The sequence below is a fragment of the Sebastes umbrosus genome, chromosome 4, assembly GCF_015220745.1.
Source record: "Sebastes umbrosus isolate fSebUmb1 chromosome 4, fSebUmb1.pri, whole genome shotgun sequence".
In the NCBI taxonomy this organism is placed as follows: Eukaryota; Metazoa; Chordata; class Actinopteri; order Perciformes; family Sebastidae; genus Sebastes; species Sebastes umbrosus.
The window spans coordinates 20,445,397-20,472,153 of record NC_051272.1 but is presented as its reverse complement, the minus strand read 5'-3'; the positions used below and the strand labels follow the sequence as shown (position 1 = coordinate 20,472,153).

Sequence of the window (26,757 nt, the reverse complement as noted above, 5' to 3'; positions counted from 1 at the left end):
TTGACCGTAGACTGTAGTTTTTGCGGTGTGTTTGAGTGCAACTTTTTGGCCAAGACAAAGAAGACGAGAGGCGACGCAACTGGTGGCCTTCGTCGTCAAAAAAACGTTTTTGACAAAGATTACCAACCCTAGCTTTAAGTATGTAGCTAGAGTCAGGAGACGATTAGTTTAGTTTAGCATGAAAACCAGCAACCGGTCGCACAGACTTCGTGGAGTCTCCACTGGTTGCCTGGCAACCACACGTTGACGACAAGACAAGACTTGAAGTCACTGTGTCCAGTTGCTGTTCGGCAAGAAATAGCTCCATAACTTCTCTTTATTTAGATGTAATTGTATTGTGGGCATCAGAAACAGACTCAGTGACTGATCATAAAATGTTGGGATTAGGCTCACAAAGCAATTAAAAAGTTATTTGGCAACTTTATAAAAGATAAATAGAGCAGAAATCACAGTAGGAGGATCAGTCACAAAACACTGATGATTGCTTTTTATGATTCATTTATTTTAGAATTTTTATTTCATTTGCTTGAACAAACAAACAAAGCCATGGAGGTTTTGTCCCCAACTGTGCGATTTGTCTGCTATTATTCTGATAAGTAACACCCCCTAAGCCACACACAGACACAGATGTACACAGGAAGACTTTGAACACACCGTTGAAGCCTCAATCTGTCAGGGGGCATCAGCCAGCGCCCAGGGGAAACGTGCCATCATGTCTCTCAGCTTCCCGCCCACTCTATGACTCCGGGACCAGGATCAAACTAAGACATGGTGTAGACGGGCAGGACTCATCTCCTGGATGCCCTTTAGGGGAACCACACACACATTTGGTTACACAACTGCGGCGCTGAATAGGCTTTGCTGTCTCTAATTTTCCATTTGATAGCCTGAGTCATAATTCTGTTTTCCAGAATTTAACTTCAACATGTATTTTGGGAAAATCTCTTTAACGTAGATATTTAAGCAGAAACCGTTCTCGTGGCAAACATTTTCCTCCAAAGAATTAGTCTGAGACACCATTCAAAATCAGTGTGCTTTCACATGAAATCATCTGTGAATTCATGCATCTCCATCTGGCTTAGTGAGCCTGTCTGCGTCTGTCACATGGCCAGGCTGACGGAGCGAAGGGGTAGAGGAAGGTGACAATGGAAACGACGCTCCTAAGCTTCGAGGGTACTGAATCATCTTTATTTGGAAGCATCTTCATCTTTGCTACTCCTGTGGTAATGGTGTGTATTACCTGGCTGTAACCTAGCAACAAGCCCCCGACGCTGTTTAGAAGAATAATTGGACAAATCCGTAGGAAGAGGCGTAAAGAAGAGTATTAACACGCTTAATCTGAAATTAGAAAGCTTTTAGATGTATATTTAACGCTTTCTGTATTGAGACAGCTCTGTTCTGTGTTTCATTTTTGACTTTTTTTTATCTGTTTCTGTGTGCATTCCCCGCCATTAAAAACACCTGTAGGCACTTTAGTGTGAGGCTTTCCTCCACCTTAATAATTATGGACCTGCTGTAGCTCAGTCAGTGACAGGAGCCCGAGGACACGAGAGAGAGCGAGGGAGGAAAGTAGAGGGAAGAGATGTGTGTCAATCTGATATTTTATATTCTTTCAGGAATTCACACAACAGAAACATCTGCTGGGTTTGAGCTTAACCAAGCAGCGAGAAAACACACACCGAGGAGGCGCCGAGGCTGTAGAGCGAAAGGAAATGGAGAGTGTAAAGATGGAAATAAGGAATGACTGGACCATTTTTGCCCTTGTGTCCTCTTTATGTATAGTAAGTGTGCTGACTGACTGACTCCCCCCCCCATCCCTCCCAAACCCACTCGAGTGCAGCCATTTCTTTGCTGTCTTGCGGTGACAAGCCAAGCGTGGCTAAACTCCCTCCATATACTGTACCTCCAGTGTTCCCAGGAGGATGCACTGGTTGGTGAATGGAGGAAAGTAGGCCAGGGGAGCCACCGCTGCATCCCCTCCTCCTCCTCCTCCTCCTCCTCCAGAAATCTGATTCACCAGGAGGGAAAGATCCATTTGTCTGTCACACACAATTTCTCTCCTCCTCTGTTTCATTTGGGGATTTCGTTCACCGCAGAGACAACATGCATTTTTAACTCTGATGATTTATTTCTCATATCCACTCGGTTGTTGTAGGTGTGCTATAAATCCAGTGTGTGTGTGTTTTGACAAGACATCACTGTTTGGTTTAATTCAAACAGGTCTGAGACACTTCTTCTGTCAGAGGCCTGTGGTTGGGAGTGCAGCACAAGTATGGAGGTCTGTGGTTATTGGTCCGGCCCAGACACATTTTCTGGTCTGGGAGTCTTGGAAGGTGGAAATGTGGGATTTAAAAGATTTTTAAAAATGAATTATGAATTGTGGATTGAGGCATTGTGGCTTGGTGCACTGTAAAATATTGTGCGCTGGTTAAACTTAAGAGAAACAGAGGCGTTCAGAGTCTTTAACACAAAACTGAACTGACGATATAGTGAATCAGCACTGAACGAATCAGCAGTTCTTAGCGGTGGAGCTCTCCTTACTGGTGGATAAAAGCACCATTGATAACTCAGTAGTGATAAAAAAGCAACATCCTGGTTAAACAACACATTCTCAGAGGGGTACCTATCTTGCGTTACTTTTGGACGGACGGAGGACGGCGTGTTAGCAAACTTGCAATATTGATCGTGTCATATTGCTAGCAATTTCCTCCCGGAGGTAGCCGGGAACTGTTGTTGTGGTGTTGCGACCTGCTGCAAACTGCTCGCTGTCTAAAACCACCTTTATAAACAGTGCTTGTATTGTACTAAACTGAACAAACTGAACCAGCAACAGACTGAACGTTAGAATCAGTGCTGAACCTCACAGTCGTATGAACTTACTGATGTACGTATTAAAGTGCGTTGGTAATGTGATCACTTACAGTGCATGACTGTGAACGAAACGAGTCAAATCAGCAAAGCGATGTGTAATTTCCACCTCTAACGACAGCTTAGAGCTAAACATGTTCAGTTCATTTGAGTCCACATTTGTTTTGTCATGCTGACATACTTTACGGTCACATATATTTTCCGCTTACATACTCTCAGCACAAAGGGTCTGTTCTTCATTTCCCTCAAAGTCCTCACAGCTTTGGCTGTTCCTGTGCTAGAATAGAGACAACATGTGAGGCTGCTCCCACAGCGTTTGTTATGTTAGAAGTGTATCGGGTTCATTATTATTGAAGGAAATAACCGTGACATAATTTAACGTGTATTAAAAGACACACAGCAAGTCCCAATCAGGTATGTTTTAATCAGAAAGGAGGGTCTCTGTTAGTCAAATGTATTATCAGGATAAACACCTGAGATGTATCAACTCATTTTCAAGAAGATCCCAAAAATATACACTCACAAGAACAAACAGAAAACACAACAACACAAAAGGAAAAACAACCTCAGGACAGACACTCTCATGAGAAAAATGATCAAACTATATGGAAACAATAAATGACTGCATTTCTGAAAGCACTATTTGTTTTAGGGTAAGAAAGTGAAGCATTTTCAATAAGCCAACAAAAAAAAACACAGAAGAAGTAGAACCTTGAGGCACACCTTTTTGCTGTGTTAACAAATTGTAAAAGTAAGGCTGTCAACCGATTAAAATATTTAATCGCGATTAATCACCGGATTGTCCATAACCGGATTAATCGCAAATCAATCACACATTTTGATCTGTTCAAAACGTACCTGAAAGGGAGATTTGTCAAGTATTTTGTGGGCAAATATGCTGCTTTATGCAAATGTATGTATATATTTATTATTGGAAATCAATTAACACAAAATAATGACAAATATTGTCCAGAAACCCTCACAGGTACTGCATTTAGCATGAAATATATGCTCAAATCATAACATGGCAAACTGGAGCCCAACGGGAAACAACAGCTGTCAGTGTGTCAGTGTGCTGTCTTGACTATGACTTCCCCAAAACTGCATGTGATTATCATAAAGTGGGCAAAGTTCAGCACAAGTTCAGAGCGTTATTTCCTTGGCCTTAAAAAATGGATTCCTTAGGTTTTCTAGTTTCATAGATGCCAGTATCTTCACTCTAACTTTAAAACTGAGCCCACTAAAACCTAAAAATTGCAAGTTGCGTCAAAGAAATTAGTGGCGTTAAAACAAATTTGCGTTAACGCGCTATTATCACGTTAACTTTGACAGCCCAATTTAAAACATCACATTGCTTTGTCAGAGAGACATTAACCCCCAAAAATGCATGCTGCAAAGTCTGCTAAAATGCTAATCATGTCTCTTTACAAAACTCAATTTGATGAGTTAAATGAACTCTCGGCTGTATATTTATTCAAATCATTTTAAATCACAAGACTTCAAGTCAGAGGATTTTATGTCTGATGTTTTACAGTGTTGTGGCACGTCTGCAGAGGCCTGGATGGTTTCGACAGCTTTTAACTGGAGACCAGTAACCAGGTGTGGAAACAACACTGTCAATGTGGTCACTATTTTATCCCGCGTCCGGCCTGCTGGAGACCCGCTGACCAAGATTAATGTGGAAACCTGTTAATACAGTTTGAGCTTGGGACTTTCAGAGCCATAACTCTGTCTACTACTGTCCTACCCCACCGCCAACGCTGTTTTTTTTTATGTCCACAAGCCGATAATGACGTTCCCAGAGTTTATTTTGGACCTGCTACACTTAACGCTGCAGCCTTTTCACAGATGCCCAGGTAATTTCCCTCCTTCCCTTCAGAGAGCTACTATACATAAATGAAATATGGATGCAGCTCGAAATCAACTCCAGTGGCATCCAATCTCTTGAATCAACTTTGGGGATGTTTCCCTGCCAACTCCTGCTTGGATACCAACACTTCCTTAGCAACTGCATGGCCAGCGGCTATATATGTGCATTTAATGCTGACAGGAGCTGCAGGGCTCAGCTGTTGATGGAACACAGTTATCCTTTTTCTCATTACTGTCTGCTGCGAGTGAGATTCACCAGGCCTGAGGACAACCATCAGGGACTTACATGTGTTTGTGCACAGTGTGGCCAATAAGGAGAATAGGCCCGCTGCTTAGAAACACCTGCCCAATACTCTGAGTAGAAATCTGAGCATACAAACAAAGGATCTTTTCCTCATCACTCTCCAGATGTCATCAGATATGGATGTAAACACAACTCCCTGACAAAAATGAAAATTGCTCAAACATGTTCAAAGTGCTCCTCCCGTGACAGCAGTGTTTGCTAACCTGTTTCTACACGCGCAGGAGCTGCAGCCACGCTTCCATTGACAAACACACAAGACAGGGAATACCCAGGAATCGGTGTCCAAATCAAAACCTACAGCGCTGAAAGGATGTTTCCAAGGATAGATGAATACCTCAGGCTGGAGAAAAGGTGACGTCATGCTTAAAGAGACACTTTGACATTTTATCATTTATTTCGATATTTGTGTCCACCAGACAACGAGTGTGCAATTCTTAAATATCAGAGGATGCCTATAAGGTCACTGGTGATCTTAGAGGAGAAAGCAATATAAACACTGTATTTCTGTATTGATCCTCCGTCCCCATACAGACCTTACTATAAGAGGGCTTCACAACCAGCCCCTAATGGTCTCACAAGGTCAGCAGCACAAGCTTTCATCTCCTGAAAGTAGCTGCAGCCAAAACATTGCATTCAAAAGCAGCCTTCAGCATTATGGCGCCATCTGGAACCAGCTGGACCGGTCGATGAAGGAAAAAAAAAAAACTCAGACAACTACTGTTTGATATGTTTTAACTGTCGCTCGTAGTGATGAATCTACAGATAATTAACACCTGACTCTAAATCAACCCTGTATCCTACAAAATTAGGTTCCCACACAACTAAACCGCATTCTCAATTACATTTCGTATTTTCTCCCGAATTATGTTTGTATTTTCTCCTGGATTATGGTCGCAGTTTTAAACACGTGGTTAACGTTGTAAATTGAAATTTTAGGTTTCACACAGGAAGCAAACAGCCGTCTTCCAAGTGAAAGTCCTGTGTATGTTTGACCCATCCAGCAGCCCAACCTACTCCCTATGCGGATGAGAAATATTAGAAATTTATCTGTGATACGCCAGAGACAAACAGAATCCATGACAAAATATGTTTTCCCCCAAAACGTAACTCACAATGCAGTTTTTTTGTATGGGAATGTAATTTTTAGGAGATGGGGCTGCTCTAAACCACTCAGTTCTACAGAGTATTTTAGCATCTTTCAGCTCATGTTTGCGAAACATTACTGTTTAATTCACTCTCACTGCTCTTATGAATCGGCAGCTAAATTCAGCGAAAAAGCTCTCACTGTACACTACCTGCTCAGCACCAAACTGCAGACACAGTTAGCAACTAGCTGGTAAACAAAGTTGAGCGTTTAACAGCTAAAGAGACAAATATTTTGGTTGGTGGAGACCAAAAACAGAGCTAAAAGGAGAATGAATATTGGATTTATATTAAAGTAAATGCTATGGTTGCACTATATCTGCTGGATTTGCCATATCAATTTCAAAGGTGATAAAAAGCTTGTTTCTGCTGCAACCAAAAAATCACAGGTTTGAATATTTGTACCCAGGATTTGGTGGCATCTAGTGGTGTGGTTGCAGATTGCAACCAACAGAGTACCCCTCTGCTCACTCCTCCCTTTCCAAGACTGCAGTAACGCGAGCCGCCGAGTGCAAAACCATGGTAACGCCGTTCGCCTCGCTCAGAGGCCATCCTTACCATAATAACACTACTTTAGGAGCAACGGACGGCAGCTGGCAGTACCACGGTTTTGCACTCTGTGGCTCACGTTACCGCAGTTTCACAAGCATGTCGGAGAACTACAGTGACCTTCAGGTAACGTAAAAACGTGAAAGGCTTTCGCTAGAGCCAGTGTTTGGTTTGTCCATTCTATGCTACTGCTACTGAGCAACATGGCGGACTCCATGAAGAGGACCCGCTCCCTAGGTAAATATAAACGGCTCATTCTAAACTAATGAAAACACAACGATTCTTAGTTACAGGTGATTATACACTAATGAAAACATAGTTTATTATATTCCATTTCTGCTAATAGATCCTCCGAAATGTTACACACTGTTCCTTTAAAGTATATAAGGTGAATTTAAGTGTTTGTTGTCTTCACCAGGAGATCAGGACATTTTATCCCGCAGACGTCTGCCTCCATGGGGGTTAAATCTGCTCACAACAACACCCATCTGCTGCATCTGCTAAATGCACACCATTCTTTATGACCTGTATAATAAATGATCATTTTAAGATTATTGAAATGAATTCAAGATAGTAATTATGGCTCGGTCACCTCCTTTGGATGGAAAGGTCATGTCACCAACAAGTCTGTCAGAGAAAGTGGAGTGATGGATAAGAAATGGACAATTATTTGTCCACCAGGGCAAAGAGGATCCCCATCATGTCTGAGTGATGTGCCACATTAATTTACCGATGGATCTCAGTCTCATTATTTGAAGATGTGATTGGTGTTCAAAGATAACCCAGGTGATTGATTGGAACAGTCTATCATGACAAATGGAGGCACAATGGTGTAATTATTTCTATAGAAGGACAAGACAAGGTGAAGGTTTAACCTTGGATCACCATCAGTGGTGAATAAAAGGTCAGCCAATGAGCTGTGGAAAATTGTCATATCAAAGTCCTACTTCAAGATCCATTTGTTGCAGCATCAAAGAATAAATGTCACATACCATATGAGATGGGGGACTTAATGAATAGGGGATGCGACCAGGGGGGAAAAAAGCAAATAGGAAAAGCAGAGCATAACAGGTTATTTTCTTCTTCATGTCAAAACTCAGCAGGCGGTTCCAGGGGAAACACCAGACTGCCACGTTTCAAATGCTCATTTTTAAATCATAAATCCATGAGCCCAAGTCCATCAGGGGAGAATTGATGCCGTTGTCAGCTGGCAGTGTACATTTTCTTAATAAAAAAGATCCGATTCTTTGATGTGATATTTATATTCCCTCAGGATGAATGTTCAATTTGCTCTGACTCCGTGATACCTCTCTGAAAGTGACAGATACATGAAACTTTAACGTGAGATGTGGATTCAGGGAATACAGCTCATAAAAAATCGCGAGCCTCCTCCATCAGTTTTTCTCATTTGAGGTTTACAGGAAGACTTGTAAATCTGCTCTGACCACTCACCTTGTGTCAAGAGCTTCCAACTCTTCAGCTGCTTTCCGTTTCTTTATTAAACTGTTTGACCTGAAGCAAAGTAAATTAATTACTGATAACGATACAAATGTTTTGGCGCCGGAGGGTCTTGTTTAATAATGAAAGCATTTTCCTCTCTCCTGGCAGGGATGTGATAAACTGCAAACTACTAGTAAACTGGAACAATTTACTGCTTGTTTTCTTGACACCGGTCAAAAGATACCACCCACGAGTCAAACTCAGGAATGAAAAAACATTTTATGACCTCAGTGATCTGACCTCGAGAATCCAGATAAAAGTCACAAACTTTTGAACATTTAATTAAAGGAATAGTTTGACATTTTGGAAAGTGCTTACACTCTTAGTTGGCGAGAGTTAGATGAGAAGATTGATATATTTGAACAGTAAATATTAACCATACAGACATAAATGTGTTATTGATCCTCACATCTAAAGGTCCTTACACACCGGGGGCTTCTTCTTGCGATTAATTTGAACATCAATATATTTTTTCGAACTGTTGTTTTTGTCAGAAGAAGTAAGTGGTGAAGCAAGAGAGTAACGTTATCGACTCCAGCGTATGCAGGAAAAGTCCATTCTAGGCTACTGTAGAAACATGGCGGTGCAACATGGTGTAGTCTGTGAAGAGAGCCCACTACCTATGTAGATATAAACGGCTCGTTCTAAGGTAACAAAAACACAACATCTCTTATTTTCAGGTGATTATTCACTAAAGAAAACATACTTCTTAATATTATATTCCATTTCTGCCAATAGATCCCCCTAAATGTTTCACACTGCTCCTTTAAAAAATATCATTTTCATATTCATAATATATTATTAGCTGACATAATAGAAGATACTTGACCAGGGAACTGTTATTGGATATAATTATTGACGACAAGATGTGGAGAGAAATGTTCATGAAAAGAATTTGATTGGAAGTTTAAAATTAGGATTTTTAAAAACATTTAATACAAGCTTCAGAGCAGTTTTGTGTTGGAGGAAGCGAGAAATGACAGGAGACTATGCTAATATTTTCAAGGGTTTTCCAGTTTTAAGGGAAAAAGGAGGCTAACAAATTATGAAAGTCACACTCAGGGAATACCTAAAAATGGAAACAATGGAAACCAAATATATATTTACATACACATGTACTCTTACTGGTGTAAAACAGAAAAAATATTTTAAAAAACGGGGAGTCCAAGGCACTCTTCTTTAAAAGCCTTTATTCAAATGGCTATTTCATGATGAAATGCTAAAAACAATGCTGGTACATATTCAGTTTGGGAAACAACCAATTCTGTTAGGTTTGGTTGTTACCCAATCTGAACATGTACCAGCATTGTTTTTAGCATTTCATCATGAAATAGCCATTTGAATAAAGGCTTTTTATTTTTTGCCAGAAGAGTGCCTTGGACTCCCCCTTTTTTAACCTTTGTGTACCCCACCAAAGAGCACCTTCATCACACTGATTTGAACTTCTACACTCTGGACCTTTTCCCTTTTTTGAAAAAATATTAAATAGTAAAGTGAATGAAACTACTCTTAAAGGCTGAAAGAAGTCTACACAATGGATTGTGGTCTTGTTAACTCAGTGCTCAATGTCACTGTTCAAAATAGTGATGGCTTCACTCTGTCTTCAAATAGAAAATAACTGTAGGATGAGTCCAGCTTTTAATTATAGGACAACACTTGAGCCTTTTAGCAGAGCTCCTTTTGTTTCTAACTAATGCTTTAAATAAAAGAAAAGTACTTCTCTGCATAGTGAGAGGCGAGATGAAGAGGACACTCAGGCCACATCCTCCCCTTCACCTCATTCCCTGTGAACCCTTGTCTAATGGCTATTTAATTCAAAGTACTAACGGATTATCAAAGCCATTTAAATTAGTCATTATGGAGAGGATAGATTGTGAGACAGCCGTGGGAGGTGGGTCACGTTAACCAAAAGGCCTGGAGGAAAGATGAGGAAAGCATGCAAATGAAATATAAAAATGGGATGATTTTCCCTCTCTCCCTTTAGATTCCACAGGCTCTACTTATGATTTAATCTCTATAAAGCTGAGCCCACTGTGAGAGGCCCTCGGGGAGGAGCCCCCTATCCTACACTTTCACAGGAAATAATGTCACAAATTCAAGAGAATGTTAAGAGAAAGAGGGGAGACAAAAGAAGATGTGTCGTTAGAGAACAAAGCTGGAGAGAGAAAAATGGAGGAGCAAGGCGACGAGCATGAAATACAGGCGGCACTGAAGCCAATAAAATATAGATCTCAAACATCGCTGTGAAGTGACAGGGTGACCTTGTAGCCAGAGAGTGCCATTTATGAAAAGATAAGAAAAGGAAAAGCAAATACAGTTAGTTTTTACTCTATTCATTTGATGTCAGCCTGCATGCATTACTCTTCCTGCTCGCTCTCTCCATTTCCATTGTTTGGTTTAAGCATTTTGCAACGTGGCTGGACTGTTTCCAGACTCTGTAAAATCCTCAATCAGAGAGAAACTACCGTCCTATCTGGTTTTGAAAGTAGTTTCAGGGTAAGCAACATCTGAATTTGTCATCTAGGTTTATGTTTAGGGAACAATTCGTAGCAGTTTGTCATTCACTTTCTTTCCAATAGTTAAATGAGAACATTGATACACTCTTATCTGTGTGTTAAATGTGCAACTAGAGCCAGCAGGTGGTTAGCTTAGCTTAGCTTAGCATAATGACTGGAAACAGGGGGAAACAGCTAGCCTGGCTCTTTCTGAAGGAAACAAAGTCCATTACGCAATCCATTTTTATCCTGGACACATTCCCTAACTGTCGCACTTTACTCTGTCCCTCTTTTTCACGATACCAACACACAACCCTTTAGCAATATTAACGTTACTGTCGGCGTCTAGAAGCCACAGAGGCTAACAATTTAGCAAGCTAGCAGTAACATAATGCAGTAAATGCAAAGGCATAATGACAGAGGAAAAAGATGAAGCCGTCGGGAATATCAACATTTTCCTCAGACATATTATGAAATTACCAAGAAAAACAATATATAACTAAAATGACAATACATTTACTTATTATGCACCAAAAAATTAACTTTCATGGCCTCCGCCATTTCTGCCAACGTCAACAAACACATCACAACTCGTGAACTGTGAGCTTTCAGAAACTTTCCACTTACGAGGTCATGAATACGACATGAGGGGGGCGTTCATATGGACTCTTCTCGTGAACACGGTAAACACGACACCATTTGAAGGCACCATGAGCTGTACCAGGCTTTCAATTCACTAAAATGTAAAACCATCCACGGCAATATTAAACAATCAGAAGAAGTGCTCTGGGAGTGTGGTGATGTAGTATGAAGGTTTTCATCCAGGAGACTACTGTTTGTGTCCAATGCGTTCATTTTCACTTTACAATCAGCTGTTTGTTCGTGTCCTGTGTTCACAAAGTTACATTTCACTTTCACTTTACAAACGTAGTCATTTTAAGCCCAACCATGATGTTTTTTTCCGAAACCTAAGCAAGTGTTTTTGTTTGAATTCACAACGTTGAGCACAGCATTTATCCTGAATGGTTAAGGTTAGGCATTGATCTTGAATATTATATTAACGTCCGCAATTTTGCGGGTTACCCTCTAGACACGACCCGTCAAATTATCCAAATCGTTGTTAATAAAAAAAAAAAATCTTGGTTGACTTCTCATTGTGATCAACAATTTGTTACAGCACGATAGCATCAAAGCACACAGCACTGTAAGCCTACTGCAGTATCAGCGCTCTGTAACAGAGATTAATGATTCTAATTTAGAAGACCGCTGGAGATGAGTGAGATTTAAATGCATGCAAAACACAATAAAAGCCCTTTTTTTCTGTGTTGCATTAAAATCCTACATTGTTATTCTTATAACCATTTGAGATTAAAGGGCACTGAGAGATGCACTTGTGCTTCCACACATGAGCACGCAGTCACAGATGTGTGACACAGACCACTTCATCAGCTCATGTCTCCGCTCGCCGCGGGCCGCCGGCTCTCCTCCGCCGTGGAAATATCTTCCAAACCATATAAATATTTATGTCCATTAATAGTAAAGAGGCAGCGCGAGTAGATGCATAATGCTCTGGCACTGGTCTCTTCTCCGAAGGAGATGCACTCCAACTGCCACGACGTTTCTGTCGCCATGACAACAGAGTTCAGCGAGCGAGCCAAGCAGGACTTGGCCCCGTCAGTCTGCTCAGACAAAAGTAGCATGCATCCTCGTAACAATGTGCTACGTTTAGTGTGCTCCAGCAGCAATATGCATGTTAATGCTAACTTGTAGTTACTAAAACATCACAAGAACACGAGTTTAAGCGAGAGAGAGAGAGCGCGCACAACACGCTTCAACGCAACCTCTGTGCATAGGCTTCCCCCACGGTTGTCAAAATGTGGATATGGACGTGATTAGATGATCTCAGGCCATTTCTAGACATTGTTACCAAACAGCAGGAGCCACAGAATACTTTGACCATATAAAGATGTGGACGCTGATGAGGAGAGCAGATGTGAGGAATTACAAGCTATCACATTCACATTCCACAGACCAATGAGTGCCTGAGTCCAAGTCCAAAACATTGTCTTAACAAGGAGCCAGAGATTTATTGTCCTCCTGCTGTCAGATGCTAGTCGAAGGGGGGATTTTGAAAGAATCATTATACATGTGAACACTATCCCTCATATAAACAAACAAATAATTTCACCCTTGCTTCACTTCTTTCCCTCTCACACACACACGCTGTTCCTGCTGCTCTGGGCTTTAGTCTGTCAGAAGAGTGAAGTTTTGTGATCACGGACATGATTTCTCTTTGCACTGACATCCCCTCTGGGAGCAGCGACGACTCTGAGATAGAATATGGATGGAGAATGAAGGGGGGTCTTTCCAGCTACAGCTGGTGGATGAGAAACAAATGAAAGACAGGAAGCACATAAAGCTGAGGCGTGTGTCAGAAAACAGCAGCAGAGGGTTATTAGAGTGTGTGTTGAACACAGCAGCTCCATGAGGGATTAGGAGGCCGAGCAGTAGGAGCGATTTGCTCCAGAGAGAACAGCTTACTGACTTTCTGCTTTCAAGGTAACGCAGCTTTCACTTCCAGACTCAGCATGAATGCGCGCGCTGGCTCGAAGTGACTCCTGCAAGATTAACCAGGAAGTTTGGTCATTGTGTGAAGGAAATATCTTCCACCAGAAGACGGCGGAGCTGGAAAAGTTGAGTTTCTTTCCTGATGAAAAAAGCTTGTGAGGTGAGGGTTTGCATCATATGGTTAGTAATTTTCCCCACGATGAGAAAATTCCTGTGGAATGACAAGGGTCCGTCCCTCAAGCTGTCCTCAAAGACTTTCACTTTCCAGTTCAGAGATGACCTCGTCAGAGAGTCAAAGCAAGTTTGCTTTTATAGCACCTTTCAAACACAGACACAATTTAAAGTGCGTTACATGTGGCAAAGGAATGCATTCAAAAACACAATAAAAAGGAAGAATAAATGAGTCAAGTCTGGGTGCATTTCATATCATTAAGAAGTTGGTTCCATTTGTGTGTCAGGGTGTTGTGACCGTTTGCCGCTAAACCTACGAAAAGTAAGGCACTGTAATTTGTATATATCTTGCAAAATCAATTCATATGTAACCCACATAATCGTGAACCAGGAAGTAAAATAGCGACAAACGCCATGTAGGGAGGAGGTCGAGGGGGATGGGTGGGTCAAAAAACACCGGACTTTGACCCAAGAGACCGCTGTTCGTACCCCGTGTGAAACCAGAGGTCAACGTTGATTTATTTGTAAACGTAACTTCCGTACTTAAAGGAACAGTGTGTAGGATCTAGCGGTATCAAACGGTGAGGTTGCAGATCACAAATTCTCCCCCATGTGCCAAGCGAGGAGCAAAGATTGCTACGGTGGCCGACACGAAAACGCAAATGGCGTTATCGCTGAAGCCAGTTGTTGTAAGAGTAGAGTGCTTAGAGTATGTGTGTATGTGGGAAGTGAGTGGTGAAGCAAGAGAGAGAGAGTGGCGGCGACAGGAGGAAGTAACGTTATGACAGGAGCAAGTAACGTTATCGACTCCGGCCCAAACAGAAACAGTTAACAGTGTTTGGTTCGTCCGTTCTGGGCTACTGTAGAAACATGGCGGTGCAATATGGTGGACTCCGCGAAGAGGACCCGCTCCCTATGTAGATATGAACAACTCATTCTAAGGTAACGAAAACAAAATGACCATCAGACAGCTGCAGCACATTCACAAGGCAACAACCGAAGCTCTAACAATCTAACAAGAACACATCACTTCTGTTCCTAAAGGAAACGCGTACGTAGACTGTACTCCCCAAAGTAATTGCTGAAATCTGGGATCGAAACCACATCACTAAACACAGTCCAGCTGTGGAAGAAAGACAAGCATTCAGACAATCATACAGGTTGTAAACAAACTAACAGTTTGGTCAGATTATCTAAACCACTTTATTTGAGAGGGAAACGTAAAGGGGCAACACACCTGTAATGTCTTTAACAGTGTGTGCACACAATTACAGCAGGTCAAAGTTGAACCAGGAACTGTGATGGACGTTCATAACAGGCAGCTTGAGTTAATAATGCTACAGTTTGCCTTTGTTTTCTTTTCTAAATAAGTTTGGGGATTGTTTAAAGGTGCAGTGTGTACGATTTGGCGACATCTAGTGGTGTGGTTGCAGGTTGCATCAACTGAGTACTCCTCCGCTCACTCCTCCCTTTGAAAGACTGTAGTAACACGAGACGCTGAGTGCAAAACCGTGGTAACGCCGTTCACCTCACTCAGAGGCCATCCTTATCATAATAAAACTACTTTAGGAGCAGGGTGGTGGTACCACGGTTTTGCACTCTGCAGCTCACGTTACCGCAGTTTCACAAGCGTGTTGGAGAACTACGGGGGCCTTCAGGTAACGTAAAATGTGAAAGTCTCTCTCTCTAGAGCCAGTGTTTAGTTTGTCTGTTCTGAGCTACTGTAAAAACATTCTTGTTTTCAGGTGATTATACACTAAAGAAAACACTTATTAATATTATATTCCATTTCTGCTAATAGATCCTCCGAAATGTTACACACTGTTCCTTTAAAACCTGTTCATCTGACTTCTTTTTAGCAATATCGCTATGTGTTTCCAGATCTCTGCTGAGCAAAGTGTTATTATTATTACAGATAGAAATGACGTGCTCAGTTCTCCTGGTTCTTGTTAAAACTGTGGTAGCACTATTCTGAATTTGATTAAAATATCTAAAGGTCTTTTCCATTGCAAACTACACTGCAAATGCAGTTGTCCACCCAGCTGGAGATGATTCAAGATTCAAGAGGTTTATATGTCACATACTCATACAGGATGTGCAGTGAAATGCAAAAAGAATGAGTTTGAAACCTCTAATTCTCGTTATTATTATTATAGGTTTGATTGTTCACATCTATTTGTTGATATTCACAACCAATGTCCATTGGAAAACTTGCCTACCCCATTAGAGGTGATGTTATTTGTTCAGACTGCGACCCCAAACATCCCCACTCCTATCTGAGTGGGAGACAGAGAGACACCCCATGTAGAGGCAAAATAGACGAGGGTGTGGACGAAGACTGGCCGGCCTGCAGCGACAGCAGGACGTTCCCACACACACACACACACACACAAACACACAAACACACACACACACACACACCAACCAACCCTTTGCGTCCCTCTGATATTCCTAAAAACAGCAGGAACCCCAGAGAGCGGGTGAAGAGGGTGGAGTTTTAGGGATCTCAGCTGAGCCTGAGGACAGTGAGACAGCAAAATCCAGGACAGGGACACACACACACACACACACACACACACACACACACACACACATGCCTCTCCCTGTTATTAATACAGGTCGTCAATTAGGCCTGACCTAGAAAGCCTGTCTGCACGAAGGCTACACAACAAGCTGAAACAGACTGACGGGCTCAAAACATTCCAAATCCCTCCACTCAGCTCACTGTCTAAAAGCCTGGATTAACTCTCACACGTATAAACACACACATGCAAACAGAAAAATGCTACTTAAAAAAAAAGAAGACTCTTCAACCCAACGACTGATTTACAGATGCAGCAACATGAAGAGAGGCACATGTTGCAGGACAAAAACAAAACAGACACGGGAGGAGAGCCAACACTGAAATTAGGCAACTAATTCAAAGCCTTGTAAACTGCTTTCCGTGCCGTTGTCAGCAGAAGAAGAGACAATTAGTTCCAGCGTGTCTGTAACTTGTTTCTGTGACTCTGCAGGTGCTGCATGCTGCGAGGAAGCTGTAAACAACACTAACCTGCAGTGAGTGATACGGATACCCCTCAGCTTTTTTGTCTCTGTGTTATTCTTTCCTTCATTTAGAGAACTGAGTCTTAGGGGTCACGTCTGAGTGCATTAGCATAGGAGGAGGAGGAGGGGGTGTTCGCTGAGGAAGGAGGATGTTCTGAAGGTGAGGAGGGTGAAAGTTGTCCTCCTGTGCCAGGCATGTGCTCTCAGTTAGCGGGCAAGGACGTGCCAGGGGCAAGCAGTCGCGTTTTGGCTCCGTTCCCTGAACCCAGACCCTCTGCTTTCAGTCACGGCCTCGTCTTAAGGGCTCTTTCCTCTTCTATTGTTCCACAAGGCCTATCTAAAGGGTTTATGCCTCTGACTTGTGCTAAGCACTCGGGGTGACAGAGCCAGAGCTCATCACAAATCCTAAAACCCTCTGCAAATGCTTTTTCTCCTCCCTGGCTGCTTTCTGTCTTTATTATTGTTTTTTTTACTCTACACCCCCCCCCCCCCTCCCCCCTCGGTCCCCTCCCTCCTCGCTCTTTGCTCTCTTCGTGTCTTAATGCCTCTATCTCCTCTCCACTCTCACTATGACAGTGGAGTGCAGGCGTGCTCTAATCTAAGCCAGATGAGCTAGAAAAACACAGGCTTCCTCCGCCGGTTGCTTTCCCCATTAACCAAGAGGCCCATCATTTCTCTCTCCAATCACAGAGCAGACTTCTGAGGTTTACCAGCACGTCTGCATATGCACTACAGCAGACGAGCCAGTAAAACTCCTCCATGAGTGATTTACAATGACACTCGATGGCTGCTGCCATCTTCTATCTCCTCACCGCAGACTATTGGGCAGTGGCTCGGAGCCAGACTCGTGGCACCTGTTGAGAATACAGCCGTATCGAAGCACTTTTACATATTGTTTTCTTTTTATGGATGGATTTGGATTCCCAGAATATTCAGGATCCTGAAGGTATTTTTTCAGATCATACGGGTGCAGTTTTGCATGTAAACGTGGCTCCCGATCAGACCAGACTGAGAGTCCGGTCGCCATCAGGGTTGAGCTGAGGCTCCATCCTCTCTGTCATGGTGAGTTTGGGCTGAGGCTTTCATTTAGGACTGGCTGGCTCTCGCTCACTGCTGAGGCAGAAGGACATCGCGTCCCTCTGGGGACAGTTGCCGTCCCGCCCTGTCACTTTCACTCTCTTATCCACAGGCCACAAAAGCACATGGCAAGTCAAGGCTGAAGTGAAGCAGAGGAGGAAAGAAGTGGGGAAGAAAGAGAAAAAGATAAACTGGACAGAAAGCTGGAGATAGCTGAGATTTTTTTTTTAAATTATAGAGTTTTTGACTCAACATTTATCTGATTCACGCCAGTTATGTCTAGACGCAGAAGCGAATAAAGCCAGTGCAATGTGAAAACCGATACCACTCCCATGTCTGTATGGTAAATATGGAGCTGGTTGCTTCTAAAGTTGTGTTATTATGGTAAGGATGGCCTCTGAGCGAGGTGAACGGCGTTATTACGGTTTTGTCTTCGGCATCAAGTCATGAAAACACCGCTGCTTATTAACGTTACTGTCGACGTCTAGAAGCCACAGAGGCTAACAATTTAGCGAACTATCGAGTAGATAACGTAATGCAGGAAATTCAAAGGCTTAATATCAAAGGAAAAAGATGAGGACGTTGGGAATATCAACATTTTCCTCAAAACTATTAGAAAATTATGAAGAAAAACTCGATACGACTAAAATTACAATATATGAACTTATTATGCACCAAAAAATTAACTTCCATGGCCTCCGCCATTTCTGACAACGTCAACAAACACGTCACAACTCGTGAACTCAGAGCTTTCAGAAAATTTCCACTTACGAGGTCATGAATACGACATGAGGGGGGCGTTCATATGGACTCTTTTTGTAAACACGGTAAACACGACTCCATTTGAAGGCACCATATTAGCCCATCATTTAATATATCAGTTATTTTTCACTATTGTCAAACTATAAAAAAAGTTCTGAAACACTAAGGTGGTGTCTTCAAACACTAAACACTAAAACACAACGATATTCAATTTACGTGATATAAAAACCTCACATTTGAGAGGCATGAATTAGTGAATGTTTGGTATTTTTGCTGGATAAATTATCAAACAAGTTAACCCTCAAATGTTTTATACATCTTTTGTTGGTTGACAAATCATTTTAATCGACTAATTGTTTCAGCACTAGAGTGAAAGCATTATTATGAGCTCTACAAGCTCACTAATAACACTTAATATGTTGCTTTTTTAATCTGTAAAAAACAACATTTTTAATGGTGTTATTTGCTAGAAACAGAGCCAGGCCAGCTGTTTTCCCTTGCTCCCAGTCTTGATGCTAAGCTAAACTAACCAGTTGCTTTTAATGTGATTGTAAAACATGCTTTGGCAACATAAATAGTTGCACATCTGCCATGTGAGAAAATAATGTTGCCGACAAATCAGAAAAATGATTTTTCACCTGATTTGGTGTGAACAAAGTATTCATCACTGTCTGGGTTGGGCGAGATGATCCCTGTGGCAGCCAATGATCTAACATCAGAGAAGGCAAGAGGTGAAAAGGAGGTTGTTACATCCATAATCATCCGCTGCTCACTGGTGTCATGCACTGCATGCCAAATCAAGCCTTTTCGATATTCTCCGTTCTACCTTCTCCCTCACACTCTTTCTTCTCTCTCCCTTGTGTTACCCCCTTCATCCACCCACCTCTAGTTCACAGCAGAGGGTACAATAAGTGAAGACAGTGAGATTTCAATCAGCAGCGAGATATAGGAAGTGAGAAAAAAGGAAACTTTCCTCAAACAATTTATCATTTTCCAAGTCCCCCCCTGTGCCTACTCATCTTTTACAGGGCACAAAAGATGCTAAGTTAATAACATTGGGAGGAGAGCATGGCGCGGCAGGAGAACGGGCTCAGGATCGCACAATAACACACTCACTACCGAGCCCCACATGAATCAAAATGACAAAGCCAATCTAGCGAAAAATTCTCTCTTGCTGGCAGTAAACTGCTCGGCTCTCTGGATGGGTGGATGCGGGAGAGCAAGCGGGGAAAATTGTGAGTTAAATTTGAAAAAATAAAATTAATTTAGGTGTGCAGCCTCGACAACCCCACCTCTCTTTCCCTGCGGTGGAGTTTAATCACATCCTGGTTTATGGGACTTGTATTCTCCCCAGTGATACAGGCTTTCGCTTCTTGTGGTAGCGCATGTGTATCATAAAGGCCTCTCAGGTCAGTAAAAGTCGAGTGAGTTCACTTATCCCTGCAGCTGCCTGTTGAGTATAAAACTAACCAGAGCCACAAGCTAACCTCAAGAGGGTACAGTGTACTCTATATATACAGCTCGCCTTCACTGGTGAATGCTGCTGCCTCTAGAGGAACTATCACAAGCATGAAGACGGACAAAATATAGATAACTTGGGGGCTTTGGGTGATAGAAGTATAATGATGCCATTGAGTCGGTCAGTTAGCTGTAGGCTACAATCAAGCCCTGTTTTTTAGCCTGAATTTGTTTGCATACTTTACCCACAGATGACCCTAATAAATACTATTTTGTACATAGTGTTTATAAGTTTCTGACCTATTTATTTACCTATGCTGTTTTTAGCCATTTTCTCATGTCTTGTCATGGCATACTGTATGTTTGTCATACTGTACTGTATCTGTGCTGTTAGTGTCGCTTGTGTGGACTGTGTTTTTATACTCTTGCTGCTGCCTCTTGGCCAGGTCATCATTTTACCTGGTTAAAGGTCAAATAAAATGTACGACAACTACCAAAGTCGCTCCCTGCTGGCTATTTAAAATAATGCAAGTTTAAGCCACTTCAGCATTGGCTTCACTTTTCAGACCCCGAAGTTGGCCACTGGATATCATCAAAGTATAAGTTACTGGATCCGAATCTAACAATATGTGTGTTATTTCTCTCCGTTATGACTCTGAGAAGGTCAAGTCTCTCCTTTCCCGACCCTCTGGAGAGCCTCACAGCTTGAAAACCAATGGTCTAAAGCGTGCTGGAGTCTCTGGGTACTGTGACTGGGAAATACATATACTGTATAAGTGGTGAGATGGAAACATATGGGAAAAGCAGGGTTGAGGAGAGAAGGGGTTAATCTTCTGTCTCCATCCAAAGCCCAGGTGCACCATGTCCCACCCCCAGGCTGTGAGAGTCTCCATGCTGGGGAGACCTTTAATAGCCTTGAGATGGAAGCACACTATCCCCAATAGCCCATAAAAGACAGTGTTCCTCTGCCCCAGTCCCCCAAGTCTGTCTGGTATGGCCTCATAAAAGACTTAACTGGTCTCATATGACCCCTCTGTCCACCGGTGCCCTGGTTGGCTGGATCCTCAGAAGCAGGGGTTGTGATTGGACGGCTTAGGGACAACGTGGATCACAGCTGAGCTCATCCTGTCCTGCTGCTGTCTGGTCAGTCTTCCTCCGTGATGGCAAACATCAGCTGGGCCTCAGCCTTGGGAGACAGAGGGTGAAATATTACAGAAGATGATTAAATGCACCGTGTCGAAAGTCTTAAAAGCGTACTCCACCGATTCTGCATGGTACTCCTATGAAAACGTCAGAAAATGGACAGAAAAAAAAAAGCCCGTTCTGCAAAAAGGCATATGAATGCCACAATAATGCGCAAGGCATTTAGTGTGCAATAAGAGCGCTTCTCTTGCTTTGTCATTTGTCATTTGTACGCCATGTAGTCTGTACTGACTGCAATGTAAACGCATCCGCATAAATCCCAACAAACACATGACTTTCATCTAGAAACCTGGTGTTCGAGATTGGTGTTTTGTTTTTCAAGTTACTTTAGTAACATTTTTTTGTATAACATTTGTCAAATGTTTTTCATACTAACGTCCCGTGCATCACGTTACTGTCAGCTGTTCGTTCATGTCCCGTGTTCACAACGTTCAGTGTCATTTTCACTGTACAAACATACTAGTTTTAAGCCCAACCATGTAGTTGTTTCCTAATGATGCCAAGGGGTGTGACAAAGGGGCGGTATGTGATGAGTGTGGATAAGAACAATTTGTCAATGTGATGTTTAAAGACTACTGTCAGTACTGTAACTTTAATTCTGTCCACCATACCGTCAATACAGTACACGCCATTTCTAGTTAACAGACAGTAATCTAAGTGAGTAAGGAGAAGAAGGACACTGTACATAGTAATGAGGACTTTCCTGCTTACAAATGCCTTTATTCTGCTTATTGCACTGAAATCAGCAACTGACTTTTACTCTTATGCAGTCCAGTGTCACACCTAAGTGTACTTAGACAAACCTTCAGTTAACCATCTGGGAACCATAAACAATTATATACTGTATTTTTAGTTGAGTTGAGTTGAGTGCATTCCAGTTCAGTTTTTTTTTGTCCCAAGAGCAAAACTTTGCGTGCAGCATTGTAAAAACAGGCACATCTAAACACACATCAGACAGAATAAAATGCACCTAAAAGCAACTTTTTAAAATGAATAAATAAGTAAAAACAAATACAAAACATGGTTTATTATCAGTTGTTATGGAATAGTCAAAGTGTGACTGCTGAGTCTGCAGCAGTACAGTCTGGGCAGAAGCTGTGTAAAGCAACATGTGGGGGACTTTTCCCTGGAGGCTTGTGGTTTCTGCTTTGTTTGTCCTCTGCTGGGGGAAGTTGGGTGTTGTGGCCAGAGTGCAAACGCAGCACCCTGGGATCCATCCCTCCACCTGACCCCTGCCGACCTCTCCCTCTTTGTCACGACACTGAGGCTGCAGCCGCTCAGCTAACATGGCTGTGGAAGTGTGGCCTGGGGGAGGGACCATTAGGAGCGGCCAGACTTTTTTTGTAGTGAAACAGGATCACCTCCACGCAGACACACTTCTACTTAACAGGGCCACTTTAGTCTGCTGCAAACATCTCCAGTCCCCCTTCCTGCTGTCCACAATCACAGTCTCAACTATTTCCCTACAAACCTCTCTCTTTATCTCCCCCTCTCACACACAATCTGTTGCATACACACCCACAGGCATTCCAACACATTTGTTTCTGTTTCTACATCTGGCCAATGTTTTACTCTTTCCATCTTTGTTTTTAAGTGCTCTTACGCCAAAAGAAGTAATTAGGTCACAGTTTATCTGAACAAAAAGTACTTGCACAATAGTCACATCTCCAGCTTTCACTATTATGAAAAGGATATGTACACACATGTCCTCAAACTGGCTGGATTAAGGGTTTCTTTCTGGGGTCAACCGAGCTGAAAGCCTCAGATGTTCTCCCCATGAACTCATCCTTAAGCTTATTGAGCTGAAACATCTGGGCCCCCCTACTTTCCCTACACAGCTCTCCACTGAGCCCAGAGATGGATACTACAGGATTTGGCTAGTGGGCAACACACACTTATAAAGTGTACACGCACACATACCGAGGCGCTGTGTTGAGTGACAGCACCTGACAGGATATGATACACTGCTTATAGGCGAAAAAAGCAACAGCAGTGGCCCGTTTGTCATTACTCCTGTTAATATGGCCCAGCTGCCTGCCTGCCTGGCTGGCTGTCACGTGGCGCCGCCCGTCCCCGAATCCCAAGGTGCTTTGTGTGTGTTGGCTGGCTGCTCCTCCTGCTTAAAGCCACTCAGGAAGGAGAGACAGTAGAGCTGTCCAAAGTGTGTGATGTTTAAGGTTAGGGGTGGGGGGAAAATATCGATTCACTTTTTTTGTTTTTACGATTTTTAAATCAATTTTTTATATATTTTCATATATTTGCTTCATTTGAGTCTATGCAGAGGTAGAGGGAAGTTACCGCTTTTATTGTTGTAGTCTGAGTAACGTGACGTCATATCCGTTCCGTATCCGTCAACCAAAACAGACCGTAGCCGGCCACAACAAGGAAGTACAAAATGGCGCAGTGTCCGCATGGATACGACTTGAACCCTCACAATTTAAATCCAAAGTGGTAAACACTACACAAACAGTAAAGTATGGAAACACTTTGGGCTTCACACATTGCCAAGAAAAGCAGAGCTAGACATCACGGCTAAAGCTGCATGCTAACTCTGTCATGGACAGGAAACGTTATCGTATCAAGACAGCGGTCACTCTCATCTCCGTGGTCAAATCAGCCGACGCTACAACTGTAGAGCACCCATATACTGACATGATTATAGTATATATGATTTAGATATTTTTCAAATCAAAAGTCCCTAGAAGTGTATGATTCAACTTTTCCCCCATGGTCTAGTTAACAAAAAAGTTAACAAAAATCGCAAAAAATCGTAATATCGAATTGCAATTCTTAAAAATTACAATACATATCGAATCGGCACCCAAGTATCGTGATAGTATCGAATTGGGAGATAGGTGTGTATCGTTCCAGCCCTATTAAAGGTACAACTCCACAACTGTGATCATTACAGAGTTTGGTGTAAATGGACAGATCCCCCGCTGTTTCAGTCCAGTGTAAACATGCTTCCCTCTGTGGAGAAGAGACAGACCGCCAGGAAGAAGAAGTGCGAAAAAGAGCAAAACATGAGACGAGGAAGGCGACCGCGAGAAAGGGACGGCACAGACAGACACAGCGGGGGGCACGCTGTTCTCCGTATTAGACTGTCAATGAATCTCATTAACGTGGCTTCTCTAATCAGCATCCGAGAATATTCCACTGAAGGCCATCCGCTCCGCTCCGCACCTCCTTCCTCTCATTTTGATTACACTGATGCATAAATTTACCATTACTTTATTTCCTTTTACCCATTTGAACTCCCCGAGAAAGCAGCATCTGTTGTCCTGTGCTTCCATTACGTCCAGCGGTCCGTCCTTACATGTGAAACCCAGCAGGCTGCCATGTTGAGGATATCCACTCTGCCCTCGTCACATCAGGAGAGGCTTGTTTTCCACCATTTCAGCCTCGCTCAATAAGCAGTGAAAATAAATGGGCACTCATGCTGAAAGCCAGTCTTCCGAATGACAGCTCACTAGATAAACACAGCCAAATTACTTCCAACCGCTGGTCACGGTGACACTGAAAAATTAAAGGTTGCTTGAAGATGTTAACAGTAATTTCTGAGACGCTGACAAGAGTCTTTCTTGCTTTTATCTTTTTAGATTTGTTGACGCCACTTAAAGTAACAGTGTGTTACAATTACGGGGATCTATTTGCAGAAATTGAATATAATATTAATAAGAATGTTTTCTTTAGTGTATAATCACCTGAAAATATGAATCATCGTGTTTTTGTTAGAATGAGTGGTTTATATCTACATAGGGAGCAGATCCTCCTCACAGACACCGCCATGTTTTAACAGTAGCCCAGAACGGACAAACCAGACTCTGTTAACTTTTCCTGTTTGGGCCGGAGTCGATAACGTTACTCGCTCCTGTAGCCGCCGCTCTCTCTCACTTGCTTCACCACTCACAAACTAGCAATGCACCGATCCAACTTTTTCAGTCCCGATACCGATAGCGATACCTGGGCTTTGGGTATCGGCCGATACCAAGTACCGATCCGATAGCAGTGTCTAATTAATAAGCTGTATACCTCATTGTGTGGAAGAGACTGGGATCATTCTGTTATGTGTAAGGAAACATCAGGCTTGACTTAAACATTGCTTTCCTAACTTTGTAAAAACAGAATGTAACAAATAAAAACATAGATATAAATTTACTGATTTGTTATTTATTATCAAAATAATAAATTGTACACCAGCAACTTGGTAAAAAAATCATCAAAATTAACAGGAATCATAATTCAGGTGTAAACCTTCCTAATGCAGCAACACATTGGTCAAAACTTAAACAGGAATTAAAATTCCTGTATATAATGTATATAGTATACAAACATAAAATTGAATTGAATAGATCGGCCCCATTGTCACGATATCCGATCCAACTATTTGATCTGGTATCGGTATCTGTGCTACCACGTACACACATACTCTACACACTGGCTCTGCTCCAAATGTCTCTAGAGAGGGTCATTCGTGTTTTTGCGTCGGCCACCGTAGTTCTCCAACACGCTTGGCACACGGGAGAAGCTTCAGTTGATTGCAATCTCCTCACCTCACCGCTAGATACCCTCAGATCCTACACACTGGACCTTTAATTGAATTGGTTGAAAAGGAAAATTATGGCAGGATGTTTGCATGTCCAATATGTAGTGCAGGTTTTCCCCCTGAAGGTCAAGGATGAACTCTCAGGGACAAAGAGGTGTCAATGGTCGGTCACACGTGTGACATGATGGGGCCCCAACAGGAAGCTGGCTGGTTGTTAAACAGGAAGGTCTGACCCCATGTAACGGGTGTTCCTCTTTTTTTATTTGTCCTGCGCTTCTCCTTAATGAGAGCAGCTGGTATCCAGCGCAAACAAACCCCGGCTATTGTCCAGAGACATCAAAACAGTAATATTTAATTGTCCTTGGAGAAATTAGCATGGCACAAGATGAAACCGAGGAGATTAGAGGTTGGAGGCGAGGAGTCATGCCAGAGACATTCACAACACCACGCAGGCTCATTCTTTAATCATGATCAAGTCCTGCCAATATTGGGAAATCTGAATTCCAAAGGCTTTCTGGCATCAAATGGGACGAGCACAGCCTCGTCTATCTCTCTAACATCTGACAGAGTGACTAATGGGAGCTACTGAAGCTTCATTCCCCCCAAAACACCCTCATAGACTCTCAGTCTCTTTTACGTCTTCTGAAGCAGCCTCGACTTTACATGCTACACTTCTGACACACATTTTTCGGTCCAGACTGATTTACTATCTGTCCTCTAAGTCCTCTCCCTTTCTCGACACTCTCCAGCGGCTCGAGGCAGCGTTCCCATAGTCCTGTGTGCTCTCAGGGTGTGTTCCTGGCACTGAACGTGCAGATAGGATAAATAAATCCCACACAGGCCCTCTGGAGAGTAGAGAAACTGACTGGAACGGGCTACAGGGAATAAAGAAGACATCTGGTGGAGGAGCTGGAGCCTTTCTGGTGAGGAGAAAATGACTTATAGAAAGACATTATGATAGGACACCGACTACTGGAGCCTGTTACACCAGCTCTTCATGAGTTCAACCTTGATAACGTGTTCACATGTTCACTAAGGTTAGTTTTTTACTAAATATTTACACCCAGTAACTGCCAGTGGTGAAATACATTCATTCAAGTACTGTACTTAAGGGAAATTGAACCCAACAGTATATAAAATAGTTAAAATTATTAAAACCTTGACCAGCTACAGCAGTAACATGCTACTTATCTGTAGCA

The 26,757-nt window shown here is 42.5% G+C and overlaps 1 long non-coding RNA gene across 1 annotated transcript; it reads right to left on the bottom strand.

Moving 5' to 3' along the window:
- Window positions 1-13,935: 13,935 nt before the first annotated feature.
- Window positions 13,936-21,502, bottom strand: LOC119486146. Its single transcript, XR_005206466.1, has 3 exons — window positions 21,389-21,502; window positions 15,304-15,311; window positions 13,936-13,946 (listed from the first exon to the last, which is right to left on the bottom strand). It is a non-coding gene; the product is annotated as an uncharacterized LOC119486146 (long non-coding RNA).
- Between the last annotated feature and the right edge of the window lie 5,255 nt (window positions 21,503-26,757).